The sequence below is a fragment of the Urocitellus parryii genome, chromosome 10 (genome assembly GCF_045843805.1).
Source record: "Urocitellus parryii isolate mUroPar1 chromosome 10, mUroPar1.hap1, whole genome shotgun sequence".
Taxonomy (NCBI): domain Eukaryota; kingdom Metazoa; phylum Chordata; class Mammalia; order Rodentia; family Sciuridae; genus Urocitellus; species Urocitellus parryii.
Window position 1 is genome coordinate 70,100,084 of NC_135540.1, and position 14,873 is coordinate 70,114,956.

Sequence of the window (14,873 nt, forward strand, 5' to 3'; positions counted from 1 at the left end):
TATCAATAAAGAGGTTCTCTTAAAGATTTGTGAATAAAAATCACATCTCAAGGACCTCTTGAAATCTAGGTTCAGGCTTATTAATTTCCAAAAATAATTTCTAATTTTTTTAAAAAAGATGGACCTATAATAGTTTCAGTAGTAAGACAAAAAAAATTCATGTATGTTGTTGTTTACTGGTAAAGCTGTCCATTTCACGAGTATCCAAACCTTCTATGTCTCTGTTCCTATATAGTAAAGTGCCTGCCTTGAAAGAGCAGTCACCAGGAGTAACAAAATTGCAGCCTGAGGCAGGAGAGGCAGTGCAATCAAATGTTCCAATAAACTACTTCCACTTTTTGACTTCACTCTAATTCAACCTACTGTCATGACTGGATGGGATCTGTTTTGCCTCTAGATTCAATGACAAAATGTTGCTAAAGTTATAAGAAGGGAGAGAGAAAAATATAAAATCAAAATACAAAATAAGTACATATATATTTCAATATGTTGAGTGTGTTATATATAATTTATATTTCTATATAAACACTATATTAAATATTTATGAGTAAATGCAATAAAGAAAGAATATAATAAAGAAAAAAAGGAACATATTTAACAGGAAATCTGTTTTAGAATTTCGTTGACGATTTATTCATTCCATTCACTTTCCTGGAACACACTGTTTTTATGTTAACGTCCTGAATTCCTTCCTCTATTATTTCGCTTCTGAAGAAGGGAAACATTTTGGTGTTGAGAACATTCGAACACTAGGTGGCAAGCTTGCAAAGTTAGACTGTGAGGCCCGGAGAAAATTGTGAAGGATGGAAGGCAGCAGAATCATTCTTCCTCTACCAGCAATGTCCTTAACATCAAAGCTGCAGTGATGTTCCAAGAATTAAAACATTGGAGCTATGAATCAAAGTAAGAGAGATGGAGTGGGATGATTATTTTATTCCTTGCCTGAAATAATCCTTTGCCTTAGCTTTTTAATATTATAGTATATATGGCCACAGGTAATTACACCGAAATGAAAATGACATAGAAATAATAAAGAATGATCGTATGTATTTTCTGTTTTCTTTTTTCCCCCCAATTAACGAAGGCTATTCAAGTTTGGTTTAAAGACTTAAAATTTTATGACTTTTGGGGGGGACTTCATTAAACCTAGTTCTTTGTAGAAACAGAGACTTCTGCATTTTTTTCAGCTTTCTCATTTTGGCTTTGTACTTTCCTACTGAATGGAAGGAAACAATTACTTTTGGACGGACTCCAACATGCTTTGCCTCTTCTGATTCATGTCCTGTGGCTCACATTGGGTCACTCTGCCGTGGCTGCTAATAGGCTACCTAGAGCAATGGGAGACTGGGGTTTCTCTGAAAAAATCTCTTCGTAGGTTTACTCTGTGAGATGACAATCTTCCACATCTAACTCTCCAGCCTGATATCTCTGATTAAAAAGCCACTACTTTGATTCATTGATATTTACTTTACTACATACAACTAATTAACTAGATACCAATGTTTTGTGTTAACAGCCTAATGCACCTTCAATGACATGTTATTTTGCCTCAGAGATATTTATCTAGTCTTTGCCAAAGTGAAGTGAAGTGACTAATTGTGACAAAAGTCTATGTATAATGGGGAATAAAAATTGTTACCTGGTTAACAACAACAACACCTCTCCACACTCTAGGCCCTCTCTGTGATCCAACCAGTAGATTCTGTAATTAATCCCATTTGAGGCACTTGAACAGGACATCGCACAGATAGGTTCCTTTGGTAGGACTTCAAAACTACTCGGTAATGTAAAATCACTACATAGACTCAAGATTCTTTCACTCACCTGGTAACAAAATTTGCTCAGAAGTTAGGAAAAATAATCATACACTTTATATCCAGTGATAGAAAAGAGAAAGAGAAAGAAGAGAGAGAGCCTCTAAAATGCTCGTTAAAGAAGCTACCAGATGAGGAGGAGCTCTGTAACATATGCTTACTTGATCAACACATGGGAATTGTTTACCCCTCATATTGTACTTGGACTTTGCTTTTGAAACCTGTTTCCTTGTGTTCACTACCGTTTTCAACCTTGAAGACCTCTATGAAGCTTCCCATGACTGATCTAATTTAGTTTTCTCATGGGTCATCTTTTGATCCTTCTGGAATCTGTCATTCATTCACTACATAGTTCCTGAACACCTATGGTGAGCACTGCCTCAGGATACCTGGTGGTGGGGGGGGAATAGATGAACAACAAGAGACCTTTTTTTCCCTCCCTTGAGCTTAGCTTATATCTCTATCTGGTCCCTGTCAACACATTTCCTTACCATGCTCAAGTTTTCAACTTTATAACACTCTCTGTGTAGTCTAACTTTTAATACCCTGCCAGATATGTGATCTTAAGAATATTCTCTGCACTTCCTGGAAACTTGTCACACTGTTTATAAATCTATGCACAATAGGCTTTTACTAATCTGAATGGGAATAAAAGATCTGAAAACAATCCCTCCTTGCTCATCCTGTAACCCTACTCTTCCTTCCCTAATAAATATACTTATACAGTCTGATAAATCCAAATGCCACCATAATTACAAGTATAAAACCACATAGACAAAACCTTGTAACACTTAAGCTTCATAATTAGAAATGGGAATTTTTCATTCTGGTTACCATGCACAGAACACAGTATAATCAATCCCTTGATTTAACTGAATAGAATGAATTTCCAATGCATTCACATAGGAAGTTATTAAAGATATTGTGGACTTATCGGCAAGAAAATAATAATGTCATCTCTACCAGGCTCCAGGGAGAACATAAATTAAAATGAAGACATGCAACAGCACTGCCCGGATGAACTCTGCCCCCAAATATCTTGCTTAAGCAACCTGCTCCACCCCTGAGTTCACCAAAACACAGAAAAGCTAACCCCAAAGTTTAAGCAGCTCTAAACTAAACTAAACTAAATGCCATTTGGAAGAGTCTGCTTCTGTTCAAACTTATTTATTACTTATCTGTCAAAACTGGTACATTTTTTTTGGCAGTGAAACTTGCATCTTGTTCAAATGTCTCAATTTAGTGAACACTTACATAAGTATCACCACTAAATTATGTACAAAATCAAAAGATTGTTTCACCTCCAGGCCAACTCCTGGAATACATTGAGTTTGTGCTCATTCCAATTCAATTCTCCTGGTTTAAAAGTGCTGATGGCAGAGAACTACACAGCTATCTTTTTGTAGACTGAATCATGTTTCTTCCACATCCAAATGTGGAAGCTCTAACTACAAATATAAAGGTGTTTAGAGATAGAGGCCTTTGGGGGGGGAGAATTAGGTTCTGACAAGGTCATGACAGTGGGGTCCTTGACTGACAGAATTAGTGTCCTTATAAAAAGAGACACTATGAGTTTTCTTTCTCCCTATCCCTTCATGCCCACACTGCAGAAAAATCACATGAGGAGCCAGCAAGAAGGCAGCCACCTGCAAGTCAATAAGAGAGCCTTCACCAGCCCCTAACCATAATGTAACCCCTATCTTAGTTTTAAACTTCCAGAAGTGTGAAAAAATAAATCTTTGTTTTTTAAGCCATCCAGTCTATGGTATTTTGTTATAGTAGTCAGGACTGACTGATACAATCCATGAATCTACATTTGGTGAGCTTTCCTAGAAAACTGTTCATAGTACTATTACAGTATTAAGTAATGAAATATTAGCAGAAAAACAAAAACATGCTGTCAGTTAAATACAGATTAATGGAAACAATGCTGAATAGAGATATAGTGATTGTCAACCTTGGTTTGCACACTGGTATCATCTGGAAAGTATTTCAAAATATTGAGGACTGAGATAGCTAAAGCAAATCTGACTGATATAACCTGAACATGAGATTTTACTCTTGTATGCAACCCATGTTAAGAAACACTGGTATAGAACAAGCATTTGGAGAAGAACTTCTTCCAAGGAAAGGAGGGAATTCAGTGGGCAATGGCTAGCAGTTAAATGTGGCCACAGGATCCTTCCACAGACGCTTGTTTGTCACATACTCATTCCACAAAATTCCCTAATTCAAGAGGAAGTGGAAGTAACAATATTGGGAAAATGTTGTTCATGCTTAACAATAGTCACATTTGCTCTTTTCCTTCCCACTTCTAGAATTGTTTATGTGTATAGAATTACTTGGGTAGAACTTCTCCCTCACAAAGCCAATCATGTAAAACAAACATTTTGACCCTGTGAGCATGAGCATGTGAACACACACACACAAATAGAGCTCCCTTTATACAAACAAGATGATCAAAGTAACAAAATACCTGAAAATATAGCCAGGTAATAGAGCCATAGAAAGAGATGATTGTGAGCAGTTTGAGTTTGGTGCTTCTAAATAATAGACTCCTCAAATAGAAAGTAACTACACCCTCAAATTGGGTAATAAATCTTAGATTTTGGTTTACTCCTGACTTCTAATACTTCTCATGGGCAAGTCTATTTCATTGCCTCTTTGATGTCTCTCTGGTCTTCACCCTGCACCTCCTTAGCTTCTCCTCCTCTAGCCACCATTTTGTAGCCGTATTTCCCAAGCTCCTTTTCTGCTGGCCTCTAGGTGTTACTGTTTTCATGCCGTCCCCAGGATAAATCCATAAGTACAATTATCTACAATGATGACAGTGTACACCTCAATGGCAAACCTTGCTACTGCATGTTTAGGTGTTGTAAACATTGAACTTCACATAAACAAAGCTGACCAGGAGCCACAATACTCCCTGTCATGGTTCGGATATGAAGTATCCCACCCAAAGCTCCTGTGCTACTGCAGGAATTCTAGGTGAAATGATTGGATTGTGAGAGTTATAACTTAATTAGCCCATCCTAGCTTGAATAGACAGACTAGGTGGCAACTGTAGGCAGGTGGAGCATGGCTGGATGAGATGGGTCACTGAAGTCTTGCTATGGAAAGGTGCATATTTCCTGTGGCCCCTTCCCTCAGCTCTCCCTCTGCTTTCTGGCTGCAGTGAGGAGAGCAGCTTCCCTCTGTGACACTCTTTCCACAATGATGTGCTGCCTCAATTTGGACCCAATGCAATGGAGTCAGTCATCTAAGGACTGAGACTTCTGATACTGGGAGCCAAAATATAGTTTTTTCTCTTCTGAGTTGTTCTTGTCAGGTGTTTTGGTCACAGTGATGCAAAGCTGACTAACATGCTCCGCTTGAAATAAAATGTTTCCTGCTTTAGCATTAATCTTCATATAAATAAGCAAGGTACATAGAAGTCAAACTAAATTTTCTTCTTGCAAAGACCCTTAATCTGTGATTAGTACTTCTCAGCCTAACATGTGCATTGGAATCACTTGGGAATTTAAAAAAAAAAAATCCTGATGACTAAAGAGTATGTATTCTGACAAAATACATTATGAATCCATAACCTCTTTAGCAGTCTTACCAACACTGCTTAGGTTCAACTTTATATCACTCACCTCCACTAATAATACCACAGCACCTTCTTGCCACAAGCCTGCCCTCCCACCCCTAACTTTCCTAGCACACACATATAGAAAGTCGTCAACAGTAGCAACTAAATAACAAATTACAAGTAAAATGTCTTGCTGTGTAGCTTATGAATACCACAGCTGAATATAAATGGAAATTACTTAAGTGATATAGATAAATATAAATAACACAAAAATAAACACTTATTTTGTAGAGCAATTATCAGAGTTGTGAGTTTGAGTTAGTATGCTTGAAGGCATTGATTCATTTTCTAAGTAGCTATGTCCTAATTTGTCTAAGTAAATTGAAATTTAGCCTGAAGATTAAAAGTAAACTCTGACTTTTTTCCACTATCTTCCCAGCTATTTCCATGGGAGAGAAAAGGCTAGCAAAATCGAAGAATTTATACAGTTTGAATCAGAATATGCAGAAGTTTCCTGAAATCAATATTATATCATTATAACTCTATTAAGAACAGGCTACCTTGTACATACATATACACTCACAATAACAATGACAAAACATAATTTAAATGTTAAATATTCCAAATGTAAGACCTAAGACTCCGAATTTACTAGAAGAAAATAAAGGGATAAACTTCAAGGCATTGGACAAGAAACAATTTTCTGGATAGGACCCTGAAAACAAAGGAAACAAAAGCAAAAAATGACAAGTGGAATTATATCAAGCAAAAAAGCTTCTGCACAGCAAAGGCAATAATCAATATGATGAAGAGACAACCTTCACCACAGAATGAGAGCAACTATATGTCAACTACTCATATGACAGAGGGTTAGTTATAAAGAACTCAAAAGCCTTTATAATGACAACAAAAAATGAGTAATTTAATTAATAATGGGCAAATGAATGGACATTTCTCAAAAGAAGAAATACAAGTGTCCATCAATTATGTGAAATAATGTTCAATATCACTCTCAGGGAAATTCAGATCAAAACTACAATGAGACATGATCTCATCCCGGCTAGAATGACTATTTAAAAAACAAAACAACAACAAATGCTGGTGAGAATGTGGAGGAAAAAGAACTCTAAAGCACCTTGGTGGGAATGTAAATTAATACAGTCCTTGCAGAGAACATTATGGAGGTCCTTCAAAAAAACTAGGAATAGATCTCCCATATGACTCATCTATCCCACATCTGAGCACATACCTAAAGGAAACAAGATCAGTATACAAACAGATACATGCATGTACATGTTTATCATGGCACTGTCCATTATAGCTAATGTAAGTGATCAGCCTATGTGTCCATCAACTGTTGGATGGATAAAGAAATGTGGTATATATATATATACAATGGGATATTATTCAGCCAAAAAGAATGAAATTTGTATCATTTGTAGCAAAATAGATGGCTCTGGAGGACATTTGGTGGCAAAACATGCCAGAGATACAAAGTATCATATGTTCTTTTTTGGGGGGGGGGAGTTACCAGGGATTGAACTCAGGGGCACTCAACCACTGAGCCACATCAGCAGCCCTGTTTTCTGTTTTATTAGAGACTGGGTCACTGAGTTGCTTAACAACAAAAGCATTCTGGATCCAGGACGGGAATCACAGTGGAGTAATGTCCACATATTAACTCTTTCTTGGACTGCTTTATGGAACACTACTTCCTACCTTCAAAATGAAACATATATTACAAGAAATGTAGGATTAATTTAAAAAGACTGATATCTTATTTTCAATTCAGATTACCTATTTTCAAGTGGAAACAAAGAAATCACTGAGATTAAGAGAGACAAACAGAAAACTCATTTACAGAAATTTTAAAGTTATACTTAAAAATAGCTCCTACTACTTAATGGATTACATGAGTATAATTTGAGAGAGAGTCTGAGACACTTTTTGTTTACTTCTCCTCCCCCGCCCACCCTGGGGAATATCTTTGAAAACAAGACAATTGGGAGAAATAATGTATAATCTCTAAGCACACTATAATTATAAACTTATCTAGTTAGATTAAATAAACGAGGAGCTTTCATACTTTGGATAATTGGAGCATGTTGCTTTTCCTAACATTTGACTCTTGATATGCAGACATGAGGATATTCTTTCATAGACAGTCTACATGACACTTTCAGTTTTCGTGTCTCACACTGGTAAGCATATGTGCTGAAGACATCATCATGTAGCCCTTTCTTGTTTCAATAGCATACAGAATGAGGTGCTTTATGAGCTGTAATTCATACCATCTTCGAAATGTTGGCAAAAGTTAATGAACTTGGCTTAGCCAAAAGAGAGAAATTGCAGCTATATTTAGTTGCTTTACAATTTTATTTTGTCTGCCTTCATGTTTTTTCCTTCACTAAGCTGTACAGAAGATATTTCAGGATCAGCAAAGGAAATGTAACCCTGATAATATATTCAGCAATTTATCTTTTCTCTGAGAGATTTCAGATTATATAACCAAGTACTTCCCAGAGAAGCATTGTTGATGTCGGATGCAAGGAGGCATATTTGTTTCTGTTGATATTCTTATAATTCTATTAGCAGTATACAAATCTATATACATACTTTAATATTTATTTTTAAAAATAAAATAGTGTCAAATATCACTAGTAATTATTCTAGCTAATAAAACTAAATAGCAACTAAAATTTCCCTTCTCCTTTCCTATCTATATTCTTATTAATGTGGCATTGCACACTCTTCCTTCCTTAATTATCACAGATTTGATGAATTGTAAGTACCTGATTCTGGAACAAATCACAAAGGATGCAAACATTCTTTTTTCAGGAAAGGTAGTTTCTTCCAATAAAGTCAATAATGTAGAAACAGCTTTGAACCTTATATGGGAGATGAATAAATAGAGGCCTAGTTTTACAATGTCAAATTGCTAACTTACAGAGTTGCAAGGAATTCAAAAAGATTTTCTGGTTTATATGGATGAGTTGAATTAGTATCAAAACAATAGAAATCCTTACAAAACTTGTCTCTGGGTAGTTCAGCAGTCCTTCATTACAACACAGAAGTATTCTAAGCATATTATCTAGACGATACTATTCTAGTTTCTTAATATGTTTATATAGTTGGATGTGGGGACAAAAAGCAAGGAAGTACTAGTTGTCCTTACGTTAAAATAATGTCATGCTCTCCGTTGGATGGGATATTCTGTCTCCATATATACAGATGTTTATCCTGTTAGGGTTTTCTATTTAGATTTTTTTTTTCTTTTGGTATTGGGGATTGAACCCAGGAGTGCTTAATCACAGAGCTACATCTACAGCCCTTTTTATTTTTTGTTTTGAGAGAGGGTCTCACTAGGTTGTTTATGGCTATGCTAAGTTGTTGAGGCTGGCTTTGAACCTGCAATCCTCCTGCCTTAGCCTCCAGAGCCTGGTTGGATCATTTTTTAAGAGAGTTCAGAGTAAAGAAGAGTGATGAATCAGATTTACTTAAGAATAAGCAAGATTCTTTTCTTGTTTTATTTATTATTTATTTTGTTTTGGTATTTATTGTTATTATTTGGTTACTATTCTTATCAGCCCAAATCTAGTTTTACTCTGGGAGTATAATACACCCATATTCATGAGAGTATTTCAGGAGTAGAAAACAAAAAAAAGGTACTAATCATAATTTAGATCTGTGACTTTCACAGAATAGTGACTTTGCATATATTTTAGTCAGGAATTTTGCCTTAGTTGACAAAAATCTTACTGAAGTGATAAAAATGTTCTGAAACCGATTTATAGTAATGGTTGCCTCACTTGGTAAATTTATGGAAAATCTTTTAATTTTATCCTTGAAATAGGTGGATTACATGAAATATAAATTATGACTCAATAAATCTATTTCAAAAACATATCACTTTAAGGAAGCAACTTTCTTGCAAAAATTCAAGCAGAATTTTAAAATTTTTGAAACAGAATAATTTCCAGTTTATAGAATTTAAATCTACAAAGATAAGCACATAAATACTCTATTATATGACATCAGAAATATCAGCATTCTTTCATTTGGCCAATATTCTTAAAATATAAAAAATATTCTGTTTGAATATCCTTTATTCATTTATTTTAAAAAATTGTTGAGTAACTATATTATGTCAGACATTGTTCTAGGTGATAGAGATAAAAAAGTTGATCAAGATTCACTAATTTCTTTACCTTATTTGGGTTCATATTGTAGTTCTGCAAGTTCTAGTAAGTTTTACCTTGTGACTTCAGAATATTAAATGAATACCTTCAATGACATCCTCATGGTTATGTAGATTCATATTCCCATTTCATTACAGGTATTTATCTCAATCTTGAACATATATTTTTACAAAATTATTATTAATTTTTTAGAGATTCATAAACCATTTTCTTATCAGGATTATCAAGACAATCAGAAAATTAAACATTTTAACCATGTGCCTTTTTAAACAAGGGCATACAAATGACTTATCAGCACAAGGAAAGATAACTCAGCATCAGTAATCATTAGGGAAATGCATCCTAAAACTAACAGAAGATACCATTTCTCACTCATTAGATGGGTTAGGAAAAAACTTGAGCAACTGAGCACACCTGTAATTACAGCTATGGAGGAGGCTGAAACAGGAGGATTGCCAAATTCAAGGCCAGACTAGGCAACTTAGCAACAAGAGCCTGCCTCAAAAAATAAAACAAAAGAAAAACAAAAATAAATAAACAAACAAACAGAAAAACAGAAAGGAAAGAATTAGGACACTCACACATTGTCCCTGGAAATTGAAAGTATTTCAATCCCTTGGAAAATAATTCAACAGTTTCTCAAGTAGTTAACACAGATAAGACCCAGCAGTTTCACACTCAGTTATATACTCAAGGGAAATGAAAACACCCCAATACAACAATCTGTGTACATGAATGTTCACAAAAGCATTATACACAATAGGTCAACGTAGACACTATATAGATGTCTAGCAACTGATGCATGAATAAACAAAAATATAATAAACCTATTAAGTGAAATACCAATAAAAAGAAACAAACTACTATGCTATCTGTTATGATATGGACAAATCTCAAAAATAATATGCTAAGTGAAAGGAGCTGGATGCAACAGAATATTGAATAACTCCAATTAAATGAAAGGTCCAGAAAAGAGAAAATCTACAGAGACATATATTAGATTGATTTTTTTTTTGGAAGAAAAAGGGGCAGGAGGAAACAATAAACTTGCACAGCGGATCTTACTGAGGTGATAAAAATGTTCTGAAACCGATTTATGGTAATGGTTGCCTCAGTTGGTAAATTTATGGAAAATCTTTTAATTTTACTCTTGAAATAGGTGGATTACATGAAATATAAATTATGACTCAATAAATCTGTTTCAAAAACATATCACTTTAAGGAATGCACTTTCTTGCAAAAATTTACAATCTGAATTACAAAACATAAAAACACACACTTTCAGAAGATAAAAGTTTATAGGTGTCCTATTTCTTTTAGTGGAAATTGCCATGGAGATTTCAAAACAGAATGAAGACTTCCTGGATTAAAAATAGTGAATACTGAAGAGTTATGGTTAAGAACTAGTTTCTATCTCATGCAGATTTGAGAATGGGATCCTTATATAAAATGTCAAACTAAATTACCATTGCTATCATCATGATCACACTTATAATAGTGATAAATAGATATATACAATAATGGCAATAAAACTGAGTATCAGAGCCAGTACTGTAGTTATTCACGTTGTACCATTTACCACAGGTGTTTTGTTCCATTTTTATTTATATTTAAGTGAATGAATACAGCAACCCTGTGGGGGTTATATTCATTTTATATAAGAAAAGAGGAGTTTTGAGGAGTAAGTAACTAGTCTCAGGTCATCAACAGAGATGATAAATAGTGGACATAGAAATTAATCCCAAACCTACCAATCACCAAAGTCTGAGCATAACTTCTACAGTGTCCTTTTGAATAAGTAAACAAACACCAACTGATAGGTACACCAAATACTGAGAAATGTCATGACAAACTAGGAATTTCTATTCATAACTTTGCTGGGTATCAGTGGAAATGAGCTCAAATTCAGAAAAGATAAACTGGGAGGAAAACAAAGCTTTTTCCTTACTTCAGGCCTTTTACATAAATAACAAGAAGAATAAAACACAAGGAAATGTGACAGATACCTAGTTTTACAACATACGCCATGTCTAACATTTAGTAAATACCCATTCATGTGAGTATTTTATGTATATAAGATAATTTCCCTTAAAGCTCATTAATTTTTCAGACACTGGTATGTATATTTATTTATAAGAGGATTTCATGGTGATATATAAGCATTGCTCAGATTTGATAAAAAGCCAAGCATTCAAGAAAATTGGACCTGCCAGTGCTAACAGTCAGATCTTCGTAAAGTATGGGCTATTCCTTAGTAATTAAAAGTACCACAAAACCAGGACAGTGACATCAAATTACAAAAAGGAACATTCATCCATTTTTCATTCTTTTTTAACTCTCATGATGATATCAAAGAGGAAGTACCCATTAGTAATGAAAGACATGGTAAAGGGGTAACAAACAGCACTTGCCAATCTCCATTTTCATTAAAAACCCAGATAACCTTAGGGTGAGAGTTTCAGGAGGCAGCTCTATCAAGGCTCATTTAATAACATAGTTTTGTTGTCATCACATTTATGCTGTGTTGACCTTATATTAACATAAGTTTTTCAACTAGAAAATACAGAGTTCCCTGTGCAATGAAATTGATAAAGAAAACAGTCAATATGTTTAAGGAAAAATGTCAGTAAACAATACAGGTGTTACAGGGGTATGGTTAAAGTCACAATGGTAGTATCTAAATGACAGAAGTTTGAGAAAAAGGCAATGGTTATCATTCTGTCACATCATTATAAGTATCAAATCTGCATTAGAAAATAAGGAAGTTAAGACTTGCCATAACTAAATTGCTATTCTGGACTTCAAAGGGCTGGCCCATTTTTTGACTTCAGAGAATTATTTAGGGTTTTGAAAATAGGCAGCCAGTTGACCATTCATGAACTTGGGGCATGCCTTAGGCAAACCACTAGGACTCTGTTCTTTACCTTTCTAAACCTTCCAGAGGTAAATTCACACCTTTTACTTATGCACACCCCTCAAGGTACCACTTGCTTTTACTTGCCTCCATCAAAACCTATCCTTAGATCTTTCATTCACACTAGGACACAAAGGCTTCCTACTTTTATAGTTTGCTACTGAACTCTCTAGCTTTTGCATTTTTACACAAACTGAGACATAAAGGTACAGGATATACTTTTCAGACTGTTATAAAATTTAGGTCCTTTTCAGCAGATAGGAAATTATGCATTGTATACATCAACTTTACTCTCCAGAAAAATTTATCTCTCATGGCTGGGATTGTGGCTCAGTGGTAGAGCGCTCGCCTAGCACGCAAAGGTCCCTGGGTTCTATCCTCAGAACCACATAAAACTAAATGTTTGGAATAAAGGTATTGTGTCCAACTACAACCAAAAAAAATAAAATATTTTTAAAAATATCTCTCCTATCTCACAGTATCATAAGACCTAGGAAATTGCATGGAAATGGAAGGAGACCCTCATTGTTATACAAAATTACATAAGAGGTTGTGAGGGGAATGGGAAAAAAAAACAAGGAGAGAAATGAATTACAGTAGAGGGGGTAGAGAGAGAAGATGGGAGGGGAGGGGAGGGGGATAGTAGAGGATAGGAAAGGTAGCAGAATACAACAGTTACTAATATGGCATTATGTAAAAATGTGGATGTGTAACCGATGTGATTCTGCAATCTGTATTTGGGGTAAAAATGAGAGTTCATAACCCACTTGAATCTAATGTATAAAATATGATATGTCAAGAGCTTTTTAATGTTTTGAACAACCAATTTAAAAAAGACCTACTTACACTAGTCAGAAATAATGTTCCCAATAATGTTGAGAGGTTGATTTATATCCCCACCCCAATTCTTAGGAGAAAACAGAGGCACATCACTTCTCATGGGTATTAGCCCTGTACCACACACTCTGGCAGTGTATAGAGTCTAGATAGTATTTCCCAAGATTTGGTTTTAGGACCATGCATATAAGAATTAACTGGAGATTTGTTTAAAATAAAGACGCCCAGCTTGGAGAGTTCCAAATTTAAAACTAGAATGAGGGTGAGTGGGGTTCTGGCAACTGAATCCAAAGATATTCCTCTAAATTATTCTTATTCTTTTTTTATTATTTTTTATTGTTGGTTGTTCAAAACATTACATAGTTCTTGATATATCATTTCACACTTTGATTCAAGTGGGTTATGAACTCCCATTTTTACCCCATATACAGATTGAAGAATCACATCAGTTACACTTCCATTGATTTACATATTGCTATACTTATGTCTGTTGTATTCTGCTGCCTTTCCTATCCTCTACTATCCCCCCTCCCCTCCCCTCTTCTCTCTTTACCCCCTCTACTGTAATTCATTTTTCCCCCTTGTATTATTTTTCCCTTTCCCCTCACTTCCTCTTGTATGTAATTTTGTATAACCCTGAGGGTCTCCTTCCATTTCCATGCAATTTCCCTTCTCTCTCCCTTTCCCTCCCACCTCTCATCCCTGTTTAATGTTAGTCTTCTTCTCATGCTCTTGTTCCCTACTCTGTTCTTAGTTACTCTCCTTATATCAAAGAAGACATTTGGCATTTGTTTTTTAGGGATTGGCTAGCTTCACTTAGCACAATCTGCTCTAATGCCATCCATTTCCCTCCAAATTCTATGATTTTGTCATTTTTTTTAATGCAGAGTAATACTCCATTGTGTATAAATGCCACATGTTTTTTATCCATTTGTCTATTGAAGGGCATCTGGGTTGGTTCCACAGTCTTGCTATTGTGAATTGTGCTGCTATGAACATCGATGTAGCAGTGTCCCTGTAGCATGCTCTTTTTAGGTCTTTAGGGAATAGACCCAGAAGGGGAATAGCTGGGTCAAATGGTGGTTCCATTCCCAGCATTCCAAGAAATCTCCATACTGCTTTCCAAATTGGCTGCACCAATTTGCAGTCCCACCAACAATGTACAAGTGTACCCTTTTCCCCACATCCTCGCCAGCACTTGTTGTTGTTTGACTTCATAATGGCTGCCAATCTTACTGGAGTGAGATGGTATCTTAGGGTGGTTTTGATTTGCATTTCTCTGACTGCTAGAGATGGTGAGCATTTTTTCATGTACTTGTTGATTGATTGTATGTCCTCCTCTGAGAAGTGTCTGTTCAGGTCCTTGGCCCATTTGTTGATTGGGTTATTTGTTATCTTATTGTCTAATTCTTATTCTAGTGTTTGAGAATCTCTCCCATTTCTCTAGTGCACCCCACTCTCTATTTCTCGTTTTATAACTTGGGTCAGTAAAGTCTAGAGTTCTATTGCTTGCCAGATGATTAAATTATGTCTGC